Genomic DNA, 19,394 nt, shown 5'->3' on the forward strand with positions numbered 1-19,394 from the left:
CCACGTGTCATAATTAGGCCTAAATCTTCTTGCATTTAATTAAGTTTTCATCTTCGTTGATAAATAAAATGGAATATAGACATCATATATGTTAATAAATTATCTTATTTTTATTTAATATATGGTATGATCATTTAACATAATGATATTCTGTCGAGCTATCAAGTTAAAATTGAACGAGCCAACATTGGCTCAAGATCAGCTCGTTTCTCGATCGATCTACGTAAAGTGTTCAAACTCAGCTTATTTCTTTTCAAATCGAGTCAAAAGATAAGTCGATCTCGAGCAGCTCACAGCCTCGAGCTTCCCTATCTCCAGCTCCCTAGAAAAAAAAACTACCATCTCCATCCACGGCAGTTCGATCCGTCCGTCGCAATGTCTTCTTATCGCACAAAAATATAAAAAAAACTCCATCAGGAAAACGAACTCCTCCGCTCTCTCCTAGAGTTTCCTTCGCATGGACGGGGAGGAGCCTGCCACGGAAATCGAGGCGCTCATCCAGCGGCTGAGGCTCCACCAGCCGCCCCCCTCCCCGCATGCCGGTGATCCATCCACGGCGGCGACCCCCACCCCCGGAGGCCGCCGTGCTGATCTGCCTCTTCCGGGGCTCCGCCGGGGAGCTCCGCGTCATCCTCACCAAGCGCTCCTCTTCCCTCTCCACTCACTCCGGTGAGCAGCTAGCTTGTTTTTGGTGATTTTTATGCAGATTCTCATGGGTGCGATCAATCCGAATAAGAGGGAATCGTTTTCTCACAATAAAGCCCGGCGTTTCGACTCTTTGTTTTGGATATGGGGAATTAAGCAAACGATTGGATTTCTGGGAGTTCAGTGGAGCAGAAATGTTTCAGAGGATTACTTGCTGTTTTTTTAATCATTAGGGCCTGTTCAGTTAGTGCGAGGGCGCTAGAATGGTTTGATGGATGCTCCCGTGTAGTTCCAGTGTTCTAGTGTTCTTTCGTATTGACTATTGATTCAAGTCTCTTCAATGCTATTTAATTTAGACCAGTATGATTTGCAGAGTGTTGGTGGTTGGTTTTTGATTCACAGACTGCACAATAGCGTTGGGTTTCACAAAAAATATGTCTGCATATCATTGCATTACGAAGACAAAAATATGACATGGTTTCATAAATCATGATGATAGTTTCGAAATGGCCATGCATTCACTTTGTTTTATTTATGTTCAGATACGTCAGACAACCATAAAACAATATACCTTTTGACGCTATTTTAATTATTCATGACTGATTTAAAATATCCGCTAGTTAACTTAGCGTTCTAAAGATTTAGATTGTAAAACTTTATCGAACCACTTAAGGCTTATTAATCTTTGTTCTAAGCTTTTTTTCTTGACAAAAAAAAGGTGAAAAGGAGATGTGACACAAGTTAAATATTTATTGAAAAATTAAGAAAAACACCCCATCAATTCTACCATGATTCGTTATGGATTTCAAGGTGGACCAGGTTGGGCCTTAACTGCTTTGAGCATGTGGGTCAACGTAATCAATGGCCAGATGTCTTGCTTTTCTCTTGGATTTTGTAGGTCATCTCCTATTTTCAGCCATATTTTTGCTTTTAGTAATATAATATAATAGAATAGGGAATGTATTATCGTGATGTTCGATTGGTCGCTAGGAAGAACATACTTTGGTCACTAATTGGAACAGACGTGCGAGGTGCAATAGAGGCTTACAACTTGTAAAGTTACAAGCAATTTGGGCTCATCTCACGGATGGCTAACCACTGGGGTTTGGTCCTGAAATGAATTAAGCTGAATTTGCGCCTTGATTCTCAGTTTTCTATCTAGCCTGCTTGCAGTTGGCTTGCCATAGCTTTCGAATTTTAGGAGGCAAGATCACAAATGGGTCGCCAGCTATATAGCTTGACTCAGATATATTCCTGGCTGAGCATACATTTCTTGCCGACCTAGAGAGCTGACTTGTCTCGGAATAAGCTTTGCAGGTGAGCTGACGATGTAGTCTAACCCAGCTCATTTGAGCTTAGTCCGTATCTCCCATACTGGAAAGTGCAAATGAAAAGTAACTTACTCATCATCATAGATGTATGTTTTGCTGCACTTATCAGTGATTTTGTTGCCTTGATACAGGGGAGGTTGCATTGCCAGGCGGAAAAGTTGACGAAGGCGATGCTGATGATGCAGCTACAGCATTGCGGGAAGCAAAGGAGGAGATTGGGATGGATCCATGTCTGGTTACTGTTGTTACCTCTCTCGAGCACTTCTTGTCAAAGGTGCATTGCCTTTTGGTTTTACTTTCTAGTCAACCTAGTAATTGTCTCACATCCAAATAGCCTGTTTCAATGCCTCAGTAACGGGAAATGGAACCTTCTTTTATCTGTCCAACTATTATGGATATGAAATTGTACACAGTTCTTGCAGCCAAACAAACTTGAGTCACATGATCTGCCTATGTCTGTCTTGAGGATCATATCAGGCTGACATGCCTGTTTTTAATTACCGACTTACGTTCTATGAAAAAGTTAAATAGCAAGTGAAGTATTCTTTATGTGGTATAAGGAGTCCACACTCTGCCTCCAAGCGATGCAACCATTGCATACCCGATGATCTAGATTTAGTAAAGTCCTTACACATAGTTTCACCTGCTTAAGTCAACTGCAACCCAAAAAGGTAGGACCAGGCGCTACCCCCCTCCCGGCGACAAAGCCAGGAGGCACAAGAAGCATCAGGAGTTGACGGAAATTGATCCCGAGGAGGACTAGAAGATCTCCAAAAGTCAACTCAAAGTCAAGGGACCAAGCCAGCGGGCTTAGAAATATGAAGTCAGACCCGACCATATGGACGCGGAGCCCTTCTATGCCCAGTACAGTGGTTCGCAGATGAATAGTAGAAGGCCCTCAAATCCCCAGAATACTCCAGCAAAGGAGAGGAAGAGAAATCTCAAAAGGGCATTTTTGCAATATCAAACACACACACATACACCCACACACTCTCTCTCTCTCTCATGCATGAGTAGGCAAATGGTACAACAACAACAACGAAGCCTTTAGTCCCAAACAAGTTGGGGTAGGCTAGAGGTGAAACCCATAAGATCTCGCAATTAACTCATGGTTCTGGCACATGGATAGCAAGCTTCCACGCACCCTTGTCCATGGCTAGTTCTTTGGTGATACTCCAATCCTTCAGATCTCTCTTTACGGACTCCTCCTATGTCAAGTTCAGTCTACCTCGACCTTTCTTGACATTATCTGCACGCTTTAGCCGTCTGCTATGCATTGGAGCTTCTGGAGGCCATCGCTGAGTATGCCCAAACCATCTCAGACGATGTTGGACAAGCTTCTCCTCAATCGATGCTACCCCAACTCTATCTCGTATATCATCATTCCGGACCCGGTCCTTCCTTGTGTGGACACACATCCATCTCAACATGCGCATCTCTGTCGCACCTAACTGTTGAACATGTCGCCTTTTAGTCGGCCAACACTTAGAGCCATACAACATCGTGGGTCGAATCGCTGTCCTATAGAACCCGCCTTTTAGCTTTTGTGGCCCTCTCGTCACGGAGAACGCCAGAAGCTTGGCGCCACTTCATCCATCCAGCTTTGATTCGATGGTTCACATCTTCATCGATATCCCCATCCTTCTGCAGCATTGACCCCAAATATCAAAAGGTGTCCTTCTGAGGCACCACCTGCCCATCAAGGCTAACTTCCTCCTCATGCCTAGTAGTATTGAAGCCGCACCTCATGTACTCGGTTTTAGTTCTACTAAGTCTAAAACCTTTCGATTCCAAGGTTTGTCTCCATAGCTCTAACTTCCTATTGACCCCCGCGACTATCATCGACTAGCACCATATCATCCGCAAAGAGCATACACCATGGGATATCTCCTCGTATATCCCTTATGACCTTATCCATCATCAAAGCAAAAAGATAAGGGCTCAAAGCTGACCCCTGGTGCAGTCCTATTTTAATCGCAAAGTTGTTAGTGTCGCCATAACTTGTTCGAACACTTGTCACAACATTATCGTACATGTCCTTGATGAGAGTAATGTACTTTGTTGGGACTTTGTGTTTCTCCAAGGCTTGCCACATGTCATTTCGCGGTATCTTATCGTAGGCCAATGAACACCATATGCAGGTCCTTCTTTTGCTCCCGGTATCTCTACATAAGTTGTCGTACCAAGAAAATGGCTCCCTATATCTCTCCATGAGTAGTCGAAGGGTGATATGGTGAATAGACACAAGGGTCACTAAAACCCTAAAGGACTATGATAGATGCCACAGGAATATTCCTTCGTAGGATTGCCATCAAGCCCTTAGGGTTAGACAAAAAGCAAGGGCACACTTGTAATAAAATACCAATGGCATACCATGTAATTTCCGCAACTTTTCATGTATAAATAGAGGGCCTCTTACTTGAGAGGAGGGTGGGGGGGGGCAAAGGCTTAAGGCTCTCACTCTCATCTGCTCACTTGTGAAGAGTGAAGGTGAGGAGGAGAGGTTGGGCCAGAGGAACGAGTGGCGTGCGGCCTCCCTAAGCGTGAACTGACGACCTGACATGACCAGGTGCGGTGTGGATTGCCTCGCAGATCAAGGCATTCTCCCACAAGTTGGAGCAAGGGTGCTTCACAAGGCGCAACACCCCCTCGAAAGCCCGGACCCTTGCACTTGGAAACTAGCTACCTGTTAGAGTTGCCCCTCGATAACTAGCTTCCCACTAGAGTTTGGAACCTAGCTTCCTGCTAGTATTGCTCCTTAGAAGCGTCGTTCTCTAGTGTTGCTTTGCTACTATCGTCCCTTGGAAACACTTGATTGGTTGAGGGCTTGGAAGCCCGGAGACAACCATCTTCCCTAACTTCAGAACTATCAGGCGGGCAAGGACATGAAGGAGCGTCTTGAATCTCGATAGGGCATCCTCAGGATGGACTAGTACCAACCCTGGGTGCCTCCAAATATACTGTTCGGGCGCACGACAACTCTTTATCTTATCGTTTACCACTAAGAGATTAAATGTTGTCTTTCTACTCGAAATTGACCAAATATTATGTTGTATTAGGATTTGACAACATGTTGCATTTTTTCAGATGTTACGTGTTGAACGAGAATAGTGTGTACTCAGGAGAACGGGAGGACTGGATGCCCCCCTTCTAGGTCAGCACATGGGCTTGGGCCCTAAGTGACATATCTTGATGGGCTTGGGCTCATACCGGTACAACACTCCCCCTCAAGATAGGTGGTCGATATCTATCATTCCCATCTTGTCACATGCCAAGTTACAGTCCTTTGTTCCCAGTCCCTTTGTCAAGCAATCTGTAGACTGCTGCCCAGAGCTGACATGAGTGAGGCTAATAATCCCAGCACCAAGTTTCTCCTTAAAGAAGAAGCGATCAATTTCCACATGTTTAGTCCTATCATGTTGAACTTGATTATTAGGAATGCTTATAGCCAACTGATTGTCACACCACACCCTCAAGGGTCCGTTTCTCAGCAGTTTCAACTCGCCCAGAAGGTGCTTCACCCAGAGCATCTCAGACAACCCTTGAGATAAGGCTCTATACTCAGCTTCTGCTGTTGATCTAGGCACAGCTGTTTGTTTCTTGCTTCTTCATGACACCAAATTTCCTCCCACAAACATACAATAGCCAAAAGTTGATTTTCTATCGTCTTGACAACTGGCCCAATCAGAGTCACTGTAGCCATCCACCTCAAGATGTCCACTCTTTGCAAACCACAACCCTTTACCTGGAGTGCCCTTCAAGTATGTCAGGATTCTGTGCACAATATCAAGATGCCCACTCCTTGGTTCATGCATGTATCTGCTCTCACCACACCCACGGCATACGTAATGTCATGCCTGGTATGACACAAGTACAATAACCTTCCTGCCAGTTTATGATAATCTTCCTTATTCACAAGCTCTCCTGGTTCTGTTGTTACTTGATGGTTTTGTTCAATCGGAGTTGGGGCAGCACGACATCCCATCATGCTCATGTCATTCAAGAGATCCAAGGTGTTTCCGTTGACACAAAGATATTCCCTTCTCTATCCGAGCCACTTCAATGCCAAGGAAGTATTTTACCTCAAATTCCTTGCTCAGACACCCCTTCAATCTCTCTATTTCCTCCTTATCATCTCCCGTGATGATAATGTCATCCACATAGACAGCAAGAATGGTGCTCTTCCGATCAGAGTGTTGTCGAACATCGTGTGATCACCGTTACAGTGACGATACCCCATACCACAGACAACTCATCTGAACCTATCAAACCATGCCCTTGGCGATTGCTTCAAACCATGCCCTCCGGATGTCTTAGGAGACAAAGCCTCATAAGACACAAAATTTCTAATGTCATGATCATCAAAAATATCCGGAGGTAAGGCCTTTTGTGCAGCTCCACCTGTCCCCTTTCGCAATGCAATAGGCAGTTGCACTGTGTCAGATGAGCTTGCATCATTGCCTTGCTCTCCCCCTACACTGGCTGCTCCCCCTGCACTTGTGGCTGCCCCCGTGAATATACCAGACGTGTCAGATGAGCTATGCACTTGTGGCTGCCGACGAGAGTACAATAGGGGGATCTTCTGCTACCGATCTCGAATAGGGAGCTGGACATTACCAATCTGAAAGGAATTCACCGTTGCCACATCACCATCAGTGAGAGTACCAACCAGAAGTGTACCCACAATTGGCTGGACTTGAACCTGCACATCACCATCAATGTTAGTGCCCACAGAATCATCCTGAGTATGAGATACAATCTTCTCCCCCTCTTGACCATCCTGCATAGAGTGTAAATGGTCAAGCTCTTGAAACAACACACTTAGATCTGTTGGCTCACCATAGAATGGCTCGATTCCCTGAAGGTTACATCCATACCGACAAACCTGTGTTTCTCAGAGGGACACCAACATTTATATCCCTACTGACTGGAAGAATGGCCCAGAAAAATATACTTCACTGCCCGTGGATCAAGTTTCCCAACAGAAACCCGGTGATCTCGAACAAAACAAGTACAGCCAAACAACTTTGGGGGAACAAAAAGTTTAGTTCCCCCATATACCAGCCCACACGGAGATTTCATTCCTAGTATTCTTGATGGTGTCCGTTTGATCAGATACGTGGCTGGCATAACTGCTTCACTGCCACAAGAACTTGGGCACATTCATCATATACATCAATGACCGAGCAACCTCAAGAATATGACGATTCTTCCTTTCTGCCACTCCATTTTGAGGGGGTGTTTGGGGATGAAGTTTGATGAAGAATATCATGATCAGACAAGAAGGCCCCAAAGGTGTTGTTCACATACTCTGTGCCATTGTCGGTCCTGATCACCTGCACCTGCACCTGAAACTGATTCTTCACCAAGGCATGGAAATTCTGAAAACAGCTAAACACCTCATCCTTGTGATGCATCAAATAAATCGAAGTCATACGAGAATAGTAATCGATAAGGTAACAAAGTACTTCATTCCATTTTTTGACACAACTGGGCAAGTCTATACATCTGAATGAATCAACACAAAAGGGGATATGCTTCTAAACCCCTTAATCACATATGAGCTCTTGTGTGTTTGGCATACTCACAAGCATCATATGTCAACTTGCCTTTGCCTATCTTCCACATAACATCTGGAAAGATTCTACCCATCTTATCAGAAGATACATGTCCCATTCTAAAGTGATGGATCATCGCCTTCTTCTCCTTGTCCTCCATGGTCACAGCACACACCACGTCCAGCTGCACCTCCTGGTCCATGTACCAGAGCCCCCTATGCCTGGTGCCAGTCCCAACTGTTTGCCTCGTCTGTCGCTCCTGAATCGCAACCGAATTGTCAAGGACCACACAACAGTCTATTTGATCAATGAGAGCACTAAAAGCGACCAAATTGACAGGAAAAGCTGGCACATGTAAAACTGAGGATAGGGAGATGGCCGGAGTGCACTTTAATGTATCAACCCCTATGGCAGTCTGTTTTGTGCCATCAACAGTTTGTATAGTGCCCGTGTGAGAAGGAGGATGCTTATTGTAAGACTCAACACACAGGATTTACTAGCAACATGCTTAGATACTCCAGAGTCAAGAACCCACTCTGGAGCACTCTCATTAGTAGCAAGAGATGCCTTTTCCGGATTACCTTCATCAGTGGAGGCCAAGTGAGCAAAGTCTCCATAGTCTGCATCATCTAAATATTTGCCTTTTGACGTCCCAGTGCCTCCTGCAACTGCCACCATGTGAGCCCTCTGACCCTTGAGTGTCCCGAGTATCCACCTCTGCCCCTAGAAGCCTAACCCCCTGAGGTCTGAGTAACCACCTCTGCCTCTAGGACTCCTGCCTTTGCTAGCTCCCCGTCTGTTGTATCCCTTGCCTCTGCCACGAGTTGGACAGGCCCACTTCCAGTGACCTACCTCCCCATAGATATGACATTTGTTGGGATCTGTCCACTCCATGCGACTGCAAATGTTGAAGCCGGCACAACCCTCACTTCTACATGCTCAAGAGATAGCCGCACCTCCTCTTGAGACATTGCTGCAATAGTCTCCTCAATAATAGGCAGGAGAGGTTGGTGCAACAGGGATGCCCTCCTGCCATGAAAGCAACCTCTGAGCCCCAACAGTTTCAGCATGTTGGATAAACAGCAACTGCATTCACAGAAGGGCCAAAGGCCAATACATATACATGTGTATGGTAAAGTGCAAGAGACCCCTTATACAATGGGGATAAACCGAAAAGGGCTATACACATCTAACACCCCCGCTCAAACTCATGGTGGATCAACAACACTGAGTTTGGAGAGAAGAAAACTATGCTGCGCTCGAGTCTGTGCCTTCGTGAAGAAGTCCGCCAACTGTAACTTAGAGGGCACATAGTGAAGAGCGAGGGTCTGATCCTGCACAGCAGCACGCACAAAGTGGGCATCCACACCGATGTGCTTGGTGAGCTCATGCTTCACCGGGTCACGCGCAATACTGATAGCACCAGTACTGTCTGACAATAAGGGAGTCGAGGTAGTAACAGACACACCAAAATCCTCAAGTAACCACCGTAACCAGATCACCTCAGCCGTCAGCATAGCCATGGCTCGCAACTCAGCCTCTGTACTTGAGCGAGAAACTGTAGTCTGTTTCTTTGTCTTCCAGGCAATAAGAGAGCCACCAAGAAAGACACAATAAGCAGACAGCGAGCATTGATCAGAGGGATCACTAGCCCAGGTAGCATCAGAGTAGGCCTGGAGCTCAAGATAGCTGGATCGGGGAAAGAAAAGGCGCTGAGAGATTACGAAGATATCGTAGAACACGGAGGAGATGACTATAGTGGACAGAGGTGGGGGCTGAAACGAACTGACTCAGGATGTGGACAGGATAGGAGATGTCAGGACGCGTAACAGCAAGATAGACAAGACTGCCAACAAGGTGACGATAGCGAGTGGGATTAGGGAGAGGGTCACCATTAGAGGCGCGGAGCTGAATGTTGAGCTCCATAGGAGTTACAATAGTGCGCTCATCACCAAGAGTAGCATGAGCAAGATCCTGAATATATTTCTCCTGGGAGATGTAGAAGCCATCAAAGGTCGAGGAGATCTCAATCCCAAGAAAATATCGAAGTGAACCAAGATCAGTCATGAGGAACTGGTCGCGAAGACGGGCCTTAACAAAGGCAATATAGTCAGAGTCGTCACCAGTCATGATCATGTCATCAACATAGAGAAGCAGAAGAGTCCGACCGCGAGGAGAGGTGTGAACAAACAATTGGGGATCATGATCACTGGGCAAGAAACCAGTGGCAGTCACCACAGAGGCAAATCGCTCAAACCAGGCACGAGGGGCCTGTTTCAGACCATAGAGGGAGCGGCGAAGTCGACAAACCATACCGTCAGGAGCATAGTACCCCGGTGGTGGTTGCATATAGACCTCCTCACGCAACTCGCCATTGAGAAAGGCGTTCTGAACGTCGAGCTGAGACACAGGCCAATGACGAACAGAAGCCACGGCAAGGAGAGTGCGGACAGTGGTCATGTGGGCCACAGGAGCAAAAGTCTCATCATAATCACGCCCATGTCTGAAAGCCACGAGCCACAAGACGAGCTTTGTAACGCTCAAGAGAACCATCAGAGCGAGTCTTAATCTTATAGACCCACTTGCACGTGATGGGACGAACACCAGAAGGAGGAGAAACCAGATCCCACGTGCCATTTTGCTCAAGTGCCGCAAGCTCCTCGGCCATCGCAAGCTGCCATTCAGGCTGAGTCATGGCAGCCCGAAAGGTGGTGGGCTTAGAAATGGCAGAGAGATCATAGTGGTCAGAAGAATAGCGATCAGGTGGGGGACAAGGCCTAACGCGAAGGTTATGGACCGGTGAAGGCGTGAGAGGAGGTGCACCGGAAGTAGAGGGCACATCAGTAGGATCAGCCATAGCACGAGGACGGCGAGTGTAGTGGAGAGGAAAGGAGAGTGAGGGCGAAAGACTGGGAAGGAGGGTGGGGAGGGAGAAGACAAGGGAGAAGAGGAGGAGGGAGGGGATGGTGATACCGGTGGTGTAGGGAGACTCATCGGAGGAGAAGGAAGGACAGAAGGCACAGAGGGAGATGTGTCGGGAAGGAGAAGGAAAGAAATATCTGCCACGGAAAAGGTCGAGGAGGAGGGACGCGGATAGTAAGAATGAGACTCATCAAAAGTCACGTCACGTGAAATGCGCAGTCGGCGACCAACAGGGTCCCAACAGCGATAGCCCTTGTGCTCATCACTGTAGCCAAGGAAAACACACTCAACAGACTGAGCAGTCAACTTGGTTCGTTCTTTCGGAGCAAGAAGAACACAGCACACGCATTCAAACATACGAAGAGCAGAATAGTCCGGAGAGCGACCAGAGAGACGCTCCAGAGGAATACCACCCTTCAAGGCAGCCGATGGCTGAATGTTATGAGGTGGGTGGATGCGGAAACGGCCTCAGCCCAGAAATGTGGTGGAAGAGAGGCGGCGATCATCATCGCCCGAGCCGTCTCAAGCAAATGGCGATGTTTGCGTTCAGCAACACCATTCTGAGCATGGGCACCAGGGCAAGAGAACTGGGCAAGAGTACCCTGCTCCGCAAGAAAACCACGCAACAGATGAGAGATATACTCTCCAGCTGAGTCAGCACGGAAGATACGAACAGGCGTGGAAAATTGAGTGCGAACCATGGCAGCAAAACGCTTGTATATGGGGAGAACTTCGCTGTGAGATTTCATACAATAAAGCCAAGTGTAGCGAGAGAAATCATCAATAAACAGAACGTAGTAGCGATGACCCCCTTTCGAGTCAAAAGGAGCAGGACCCCATACATCAGAATGTACTAAGTCAAAAGGACACTGAGATACAGACTCATTGGTAGGATAAGGTAACTGAGTCTGTTTGCCAAGCCTAGAACCATCACAATGCAACGAAACATCACCAGAGATAGACCCTAAGACGCCTTGATGGACTAATGAGGACAAGCGAGAGCCACAAATGTGACCAAGTCGATGATGCCACTGTTGGAAGGACGCAGAAGAGGAGGCATAAGAGCATGTGAGCTGGCATATGAGGCAGCGGCGGAAGGAACACGAAGCCAGTCAACCTCCCGAAGGCCCTCAGACTCACGGCGCCGAGGGCTAGCGCCAACCAGAGCCTGAGTGCGATGATCCTGAACAGAACAAGAGTCGGCATCAAGAATGACACGACAGCCAGAGTCAGTAAGTTGGGCAGCGGAAAAAAGATTCATGGTAAGACGTGGGACATGAGACACACTAGGAACCGAAAAGGACGGAGTGGAAAGGATGCCACGACTAGTAACAGGAAGAGGTGTGCTATCGGCAGTGAGAACATTAAGAGGAAAATCAAGAGGTCGAAGAGAAGATAAAGCAGAAGAATCAGAAGACATGAAGAGAAGCTCCAGAATCCAGAACCCACGAGGATGTACCTGACTGAGTAGGCTCCGGCGGGGGCGGAGTGATGGTGGCTGTCACAGCGGCAACAAACCCGTCGAAGAACCAGATGAAGCTAACATGTGCTTGAGACGCATAATATCCTGGTCAGTGAGTGACGAAGTCGAGGAAGGCGCACGAGTCCCACTGGAAGAAGAACGCTTCAGGTCTCTTCGCTTCTTGTGACAATCTGACTCTGGGTGACCTGGCCGGTTGCAGTAGCCACAGAAGGTGTGCAAGCGCGACCGACCCTCTCCTGAAGGAGGGTAACCCGCCCCCCTGGAGGTGTGGGCAGGAGCGGTGGAGCAGAAGACACAGGAGCTCGGTAGCAAGAACAGTAGGAACCACAAGCAGACCAGCAGACCGGAGACGTGTCTCCTTAGCACGAAGCTCTGCAAGCACCTCCGAAATAGGAACACGACCACGAGCGAGCAAGTGAGCACGGCGAGGCTCAAACTCAGACCGGAGGCGAGATAAGAACTCATGAACCCTCTGAAACTCCAAGTCAGACCTCGTAGTCTGGCAACAACGGCAAATGCCACAAACAACTATCCGCAGTGAGTCAAGCTGACGCCAGATGGCAGAGTACTGTGAGTAGAACTCATCAATAGACGAGTCACCCTGCTGAAGAGCATGCTCCTGACGCACTACAGAGAGGTATAGAGCATCACCAGAGGGCTGATAGCGCTGACAAAGATAAGACCACATCAGCTGCAACAGTGTTGAGGCCCATGAACTCCGAAGCAAACTGAGGGAGGACACTCGCAGTGAGAACAGCAGCAGCACGAGCATCATCATTGCACCACTGAGTGTAAGCAGACAGATCATCCCGGTAGACAGAAAGAGCATCGGAATATGCAGATACCTGCTGATTGTAGGCAGCAACTGCAGCATCATCAAGAGTCTTGGCTGCATCCCGATCAGCCTGAGAAGCCTCAGCAGCAAGCACCGGTGGTACTGGCGGAACAGGAGCCACTGGAGCAACAGGGCAGGGCGGACAGGGTACCTCGCCAGAGAGAACTCCCCACAGCAGAAGACCGCGCATGTGAATATGCATGAAACCCACAAACTCGGCATAGTTGGTGCCATCGAAGATCACCGAGCACCCGAGGAACAACGACATAGCCCGAAGAGGACATGAGGGAGCACTCTGCTCGTCGCTTTTTTTGGAGACGCAGGAACACCCGAACTGTATCCGGAGCGAGGGGCCCGAACAGTATTCGGATCGAGAGGCTGCTCACGAGCGGCTCGAGGAGGCTTCGGCGCCGAACAGAGCAGCAGCGCTCGAGGAGTCAACGAACTGCAGTAGCAGCCGCACCGGGGCGGATCCCGACCGGACAAAGCAGCAGCAGCCGCGGCCGGGGCGGATCCCGACGGATCCGCAACGAGGGGCAGAAGTGGCCGGGAGCGCCAGGGCGGATCCGCGGCGAGAGGTGGACGAGCGGCAAGGAGGCCGCCGTGCATGGGAGCGGCTGAGCCGAGGAGGCTGCCGTGCACGGGACAAGCAGGTCCCGGTCTGATCCGTGACGAGGGGAGGCTGAGCCTGACGGGGAGGCCGGCACAGGACGAGCAGGTCCCTGACGGAACGCGGCGATGGGCGGAGCTCGGGTCGGGGGCGGCCTGAATCGGGTAGAGAGACGTCAGCCGGACGGCAAGGGGACGGAGCGAATCGGGGGAGGAGAGCTAGCACGGAGTTGCAGCGTGCGGGAGAGGGAGGAACCTAACATCTGATACCATGTTGGATAAACAGCAACTGCATTCACAGGAGGGCCAAAGGCCAATACATATACATGTATATGGTAAAGTGCAAGAGACCCTTATACAATGGGGATAAACCAAAAAGCGCTATACACATCTAACACAGCACACGGCTGTGCGCAATCCACTTGCGCTCTGACTCGATGTGAGCCGCATCATAGAGTTCCGGAGGATCACAGTTATCCTGCTCGGCCCACAAAGCTTGCAGCTCTGCCACATATGCCATCACTGACATGTCGTCACCTTGGCGCAGCCGACTGATCTTCCCCTCAATCTGAGCAATTAGCATGACATTGCCCTTGCCTGAGTACTGGCTGGACAAAAAGTCTTTGTTATGGCCGGTTTAGCTAGGCCCACCGGGCAATCTTAGCCCACAAGTTATCTTATTAATTCTTATGCAAGTTATCTTAGGTTAATTCTTATGCAAGTTATCTAGGTTATAAATATAGGCTGTAAGACTCTTTTTGGAATTAAGCAATAAGAATATTATTATCCCTATTGCCCGGCTCCCAGAGGAGCCGGAACCCTAGCCGCCGCCGCCATCTCCCTCCGACGCGACGGCGCCCAGCCGCCGGCGCGCCCGATCATCGCCGTCCCGCTCCATCCTTTCCCTACAACCTCGAGCAGGTCCGGTAGGACCCTGGTTCTACCAATTTGGTATCCAGAGACTCAGGTTCGATCATGTCGTCATCAACACCCACGCCGCCGCTGCCCATCATCACCACCGCCCCGATGACCACTGCGGGTCCCCAACGCCGCCGGCCCATCACTCCGCGCCGCCGACAACCTCCGTCTTCACGCCGGAGGAGATGACCAGCACCCTGCGGGACCTCGTGACGGCCGTCCAGGGCATCTCCCTGTACTTGAGCGCCCGCACACCACCCCGCCGGCTGTGCCCCCCGCCTACAGCCACCCGGTGACGCACTGGCCGATCCAGAACGTGTCGGGCCCGAGCGGGACGCCCCTGCTGCCGTTCCAGGCGGGCTACACCGGCGGGCCCCGCCTGCTGCTGCACCTGCCCTGGTACTCGGTACCCGCGGCGATCGCCGGGGCCCATCCGTGCCTCCAGTCGTCGCCGCCCCAGCGCGTCCTGGCCGCAGTGGCCCGAACCGGTTCTCGCGGCGCCACCCGCGCCTCCTGCGCCCGCCCCAGCGCGCAGTGGCCCGCGCCGGTTCAGCTCCCACCGCCGCCGCCCAGCTCCGGACTGGGCCAGTCCACACCGGGAGGACTTCCGATCCAGCAGATCCGATTTCCGCCATCACCGTCCCCGATCCCGGCCTGGCTAACCGGGACGTCGCCACCGCCAGTTTACAGAGGCCGGGGACCCACCGGTACCCACGCTGCAGTCTGGGGCCTCGTCCGGCTCCGCGAGGGCCTACGACGGCCTCCCCACCGTTGACCGGGCGTCGTCAACATCACTGCTCCGCACCGCCGAGCGGGTCGGCCATGGCGCGCCGGCCCAGACGCCGCCATGGTTCGCCAAGATCGATTTCGCCACTTATGACGGCACGGAGGACCCGCTTAACTGGCTTAACCAGTGTGAGCAATTTTTCTGTGGCCAGCGCACGCTCGCGTCGGAGCGCACTTGGCTGGCATCCTACCACCTCCGCGGTGCAGCCCGACCTGGTACTACGCCCTCGAGCAGGACGAGGGCAGCATGCCCCCTTGGGAGCGCTTCCGCGAGCTCTGCCTCCTTCGCTTTGGGCCTCCGGTTCGTGGGAGCCGCCTGGCAGAGCTCGGCCGCCTTCCCTTCACCTCCACGGTGCAGGACTTCGCCGACCGTTTCCAGGCCCTGGCATGCCATGCGTCGGGCATGACGGCGCAGCAGCGGGCCGACCTCTTTGTCGGTGGACTTCCGGATCACATCCGCGTGGACGTGGAGCTTCGGGGACCCCAGGATCTCCAGTCGGCCATGTACTACGCCCGCGCGTTCGAGCGCGCCGCGCGGTGGCCATCCAGCATGAATCACCGTCCCGGACCACTGGGTCGCTACCCGGGCCGGATTCCGCGCAGGGTCGGCCTGCGCAGGCTTTGCGGCACCCCTCGTCGCGACCGCAGCGCGGCCGTTCCGCCGGCTCACATCAGCCGAGCTACTCGAGCGTCGCCGCCAAGGGTTGTGCTTCAACTACGACGAGCCCTACACGCCCGGCCATGCCTGCCCGCGACTCTTCTACCTGGAGGTTGCAGACTACATTCCGGAGGACACCGTCGCCGCCGACCTGGCCGCCCCAGCTGTCGGGAAGTTGTTTGGCGTTGGTTGATCACCTCGAGGAGTTCCGCAAGCACTTCCTCACCTTACAGCTTGAGGACGAGCTGTTTGTGCAGGCGGGGAGAAGTGTTATGGCCGGTTTAGCTAGGCCCATCGGGCAATCTTAGCCCACAAGTTATCTTAGATTAATTCTTATGCAAGTTGTCTTAGGTTAATTCTTATGCAAGTTATCTAGGTTATAAATATAGGCTGTAAGACTCTTTTTTGGAATTAAGCAATAAGAAGATTATTATCTCTATTGCCCGGCTCCCAGAGGAGCCGGAACCCTAGCCGCCGCCGCCATCTCCCTTCGACGCGACGGCGCCCAGCCGCCGGCGCGCCCGATCATCGCCCCGTCCCGCTCCATCCTTTCCCTACAACCTCCGGAGCAGGTCCGGTAGGACCCTGGTTCTACCAGTCTTCCATATCGCAGTGAATGTGGATAGCCCCTCCACAGAGTGTCCAATGGAGGGCACCACCGAGTTCAACAACCAGTCAATGAGCACAGAGTTTATGACTTTCCACCTCTTTCCTTCCGCGGTAGTCTTGTCTCCTGGTTCATCAACAGCACCCAACAAGTGCCCATCAAGCTCCTTCTGCTCCACAGCCAGCAATGCCCTCCGGACAGCTTAGATAGTTGGTGGCCCCTTCTAGCTTCATGTCCATGGGCGACAGTTCGTGCTTCTGAGCCACTTCCTGTTGAGGAACGATGGCCCCAGAGTTCGACTCCAGAAGGATCTTAGCGAGCTTCTCAAAAGCCTGAGCAATGACTTTTGGTTCACCCATCGGGTTGCAGCCACCCCCGGTAGCAGCAGCAGAGACAACCTCCTTCTCACCACCAACAGCAAGCAGCAGCAGCAGCAGAACTACTTCTCTTTCTCAAACAGCAGCAGCAAATCACCACAGCACTTCTCAGCAGCAACCTCCGCGCTGAGCAACCTCCGCGCTGGGCCCATACCGGTTCAACATCATGTAATAAATTAAGCATTTAAATCAGACTTGTCAAATGTATCAGAAGATTACTTTGGTACTTGTCATATCATCACAGAAAACTCATTTGAAATCTTTATCTTTACTCTTATAAAGTTCTGAGCGGTGGCGGTTTGTTCACCTTTAAAGTTACTAGGGATTACCACTATTGTCATCCATTCTATGGAGGACATATGGCTGTTTCGGTTGATGTAATTTTCAAGATAATAGTTTTTCATTTTGCACAAGTGTTTAAACAACTGATTGTATATAACAAAAAAGTAAATCCTGCAACAATGCACAATCATTTAGCTAGTTATAGAAAAGATTCCACTAACTGTTGGGATCATATTATTTTGATATTTAGTGGAAGCTTGTTGAAGAAATAGCTATATTATACCAGGGGTTCCACTTAGTCCTAAATGGCATCTACATAAACGGTCAACATAAGTCCAAGCAAGCCACCATGGTCAACAAAAGTCCAAGCAAGTCCTCATGGTCAACAAGTCAAAGGAAGAGGGATAAATAGAAGACCAAGTCAAAGATGAAGACAGAGAAGCAAAGAAGCCCAGTTTAAGATGAGGTGCAGCTAGCCAAGGCCCATTCATGAATGGATGAGAATGCATGGCTCACTATGAGCCATGGACACCTCCGCCTGTGACAGCCTAAAAAAACCTCCGTCTTTGACTAGTCTTCATACACCCATGGACCATCATTTACCCATGTATCCCTCCAACCTACCACCCTCAAGGGCCTTGGTCATTTGTCAAGGACCACTAGGATATAAAATAGCCGCCCATAGGCATGTACTTTCGTTCACTAGGTGGTCGGGTTTTGGAGTCCGAGGGACCTTGTAAGGCTCGGATCGTCGAGAGTTGTCGGAAGCGGCGACGTTCTAAATGTTCCTCACATAACACGTTCTAGACGTTCCTCACAGCCTATTTAAAAAACTACGATGTGTCACTTTGTTGGTGTACGATGACCGTCGCTATAAGGCCGTCGTACAGAACCCTACTTACATTTCACTAGCCACACTACTAAGGATACCCCTAGTCGAAAATTGTTTCCATAACAACAACAAAGCTAAACTCTTAAACTGAATTGCATTTTTGCTGCCACTGCTAGAGCGAGAGCCCAATGATTTTTTATATGTAAACCATGTAATTGAGTTGCACAATTTGCAATTGTCTGATCAGTAGCACTTTATTTTGTTCATAACATTTACAATCCAAGTCCAGAACAAAATTTTGTGCTCCTCACTGTTTTGAGTTTTAACAAGATGTCACTTTTAAAGTTTGAATTAGTAAACTTCCATAGTTCATTCAGTGTTAAAGTTATATCTACAGCCTCAAGATTCATTAAGGTTAACATTCTCAATGTCTGTCGCAGCATCTTCTGGTAGTTGTTCCTATTGTTGGCATACTCTCAGATATAGAAGGATTTAAACCTGTTCCCAACATCCACGAGGTTGATGACATTTTCGATGTACCCCTGGAGATGTTCCTCAAGGTTAGTGTCTTTGTGTTCTCACATGCTAATTAAGGTACACACTTTATTCATTCTTTTTTCATTTATAATTTTATGGGTAGTAACTGTTGCAGCCTTGGTTGGATGCTTATGATAGTTTCAGTTTATACTTCAAATGATCAGTTTGCGGCATACAAAGAAACAAAAAAAAGGTTACTGCATGAATTACCATACAACTTAAGGTACAGCGATATGTATACTTAGCTATTTAGCAAGAATTGAGAACTTTGTTAGGCGCAGCCAGACCAAATGACCATTCCTGCCAACAATGGAAAGGAATCGGTCTTTTTTTGCTAAGATGGATATTGTAATGTATTGGATGTCATTTGTCCCCTGATGCAGGATGAGAACAGGAGATCCGAGGAGAGAGAACGGATGGGGCAAGTCTTCACAATTCAGTACTTCGACTATGAGAAAGAAAACCGGAAGTACGTAATCTGGGGATTGACTGCCCGCATCCTCATCCATGCTGCTTCCATTGTATACCAGCGGCCACCGGACTTTGTAGAGCGAAGATTACAGTTCAACCTTCCAAAGTACTCCATTTCTAGTTCAGGATCTGCTGCAAGCTAATGTTTACAATATTGTCTCAGTTAATATGATGTTGGGTGTACATCAGAGTACGCCATTTGTGGAATGTAAAGGACACGATATGCTTCTATATGATCTATATTCTTTTTATAATTCATTCAGTACATGATAGTAATACAGAGAGGAATATCTAAGTAATGCAATTCAATTGTTAAATCTCTATACTATTAAAGGGGAGTTTGTGGGTTCCGCTTTCACCGCTCTCATCGATACATGCCCCCCTACCTTACTATCAATTTTTTTTCGACGAAAAAATTAACGCCCACATATGTGGCATTTTACACATCGCCCACACACTTTCATTATCATTCATTTTATCACATCAAAACAGATGACATCAGCAGAATTCTTTTTGGTTTTCGGTTTAAATTTTTTTATCTCC

At 49.3% G+C, this 19,394-nt stretch overlaps 1 pseudogene; it reads left to right on the forward strand.

Moving 5' to 3' along the window:
• The first annotated feature begins 429 nt into the window (after positions 1–429).
• Positions 430–19,172, forward strand: LOC125519716 (annotated as a pseudogene).
• The last annotated feature ends 222 nt before the right edge of the window (positions 19,173–19,394 follow it).

The sequence above is a fragment of the Triticum urartu genome, chromosome 7, assembly GCF_003073215.2.
Source record: "Triticum urartu cultivar G1812 chromosome 7, Tu2.1, whole genome shotgun sequence".
Lineage (NCBI taxonomy): Eukaryota > Viridiplantae > Streptophyta > Magnoliopsida > Poales > Poaceae > Triticum > Triticum urartu.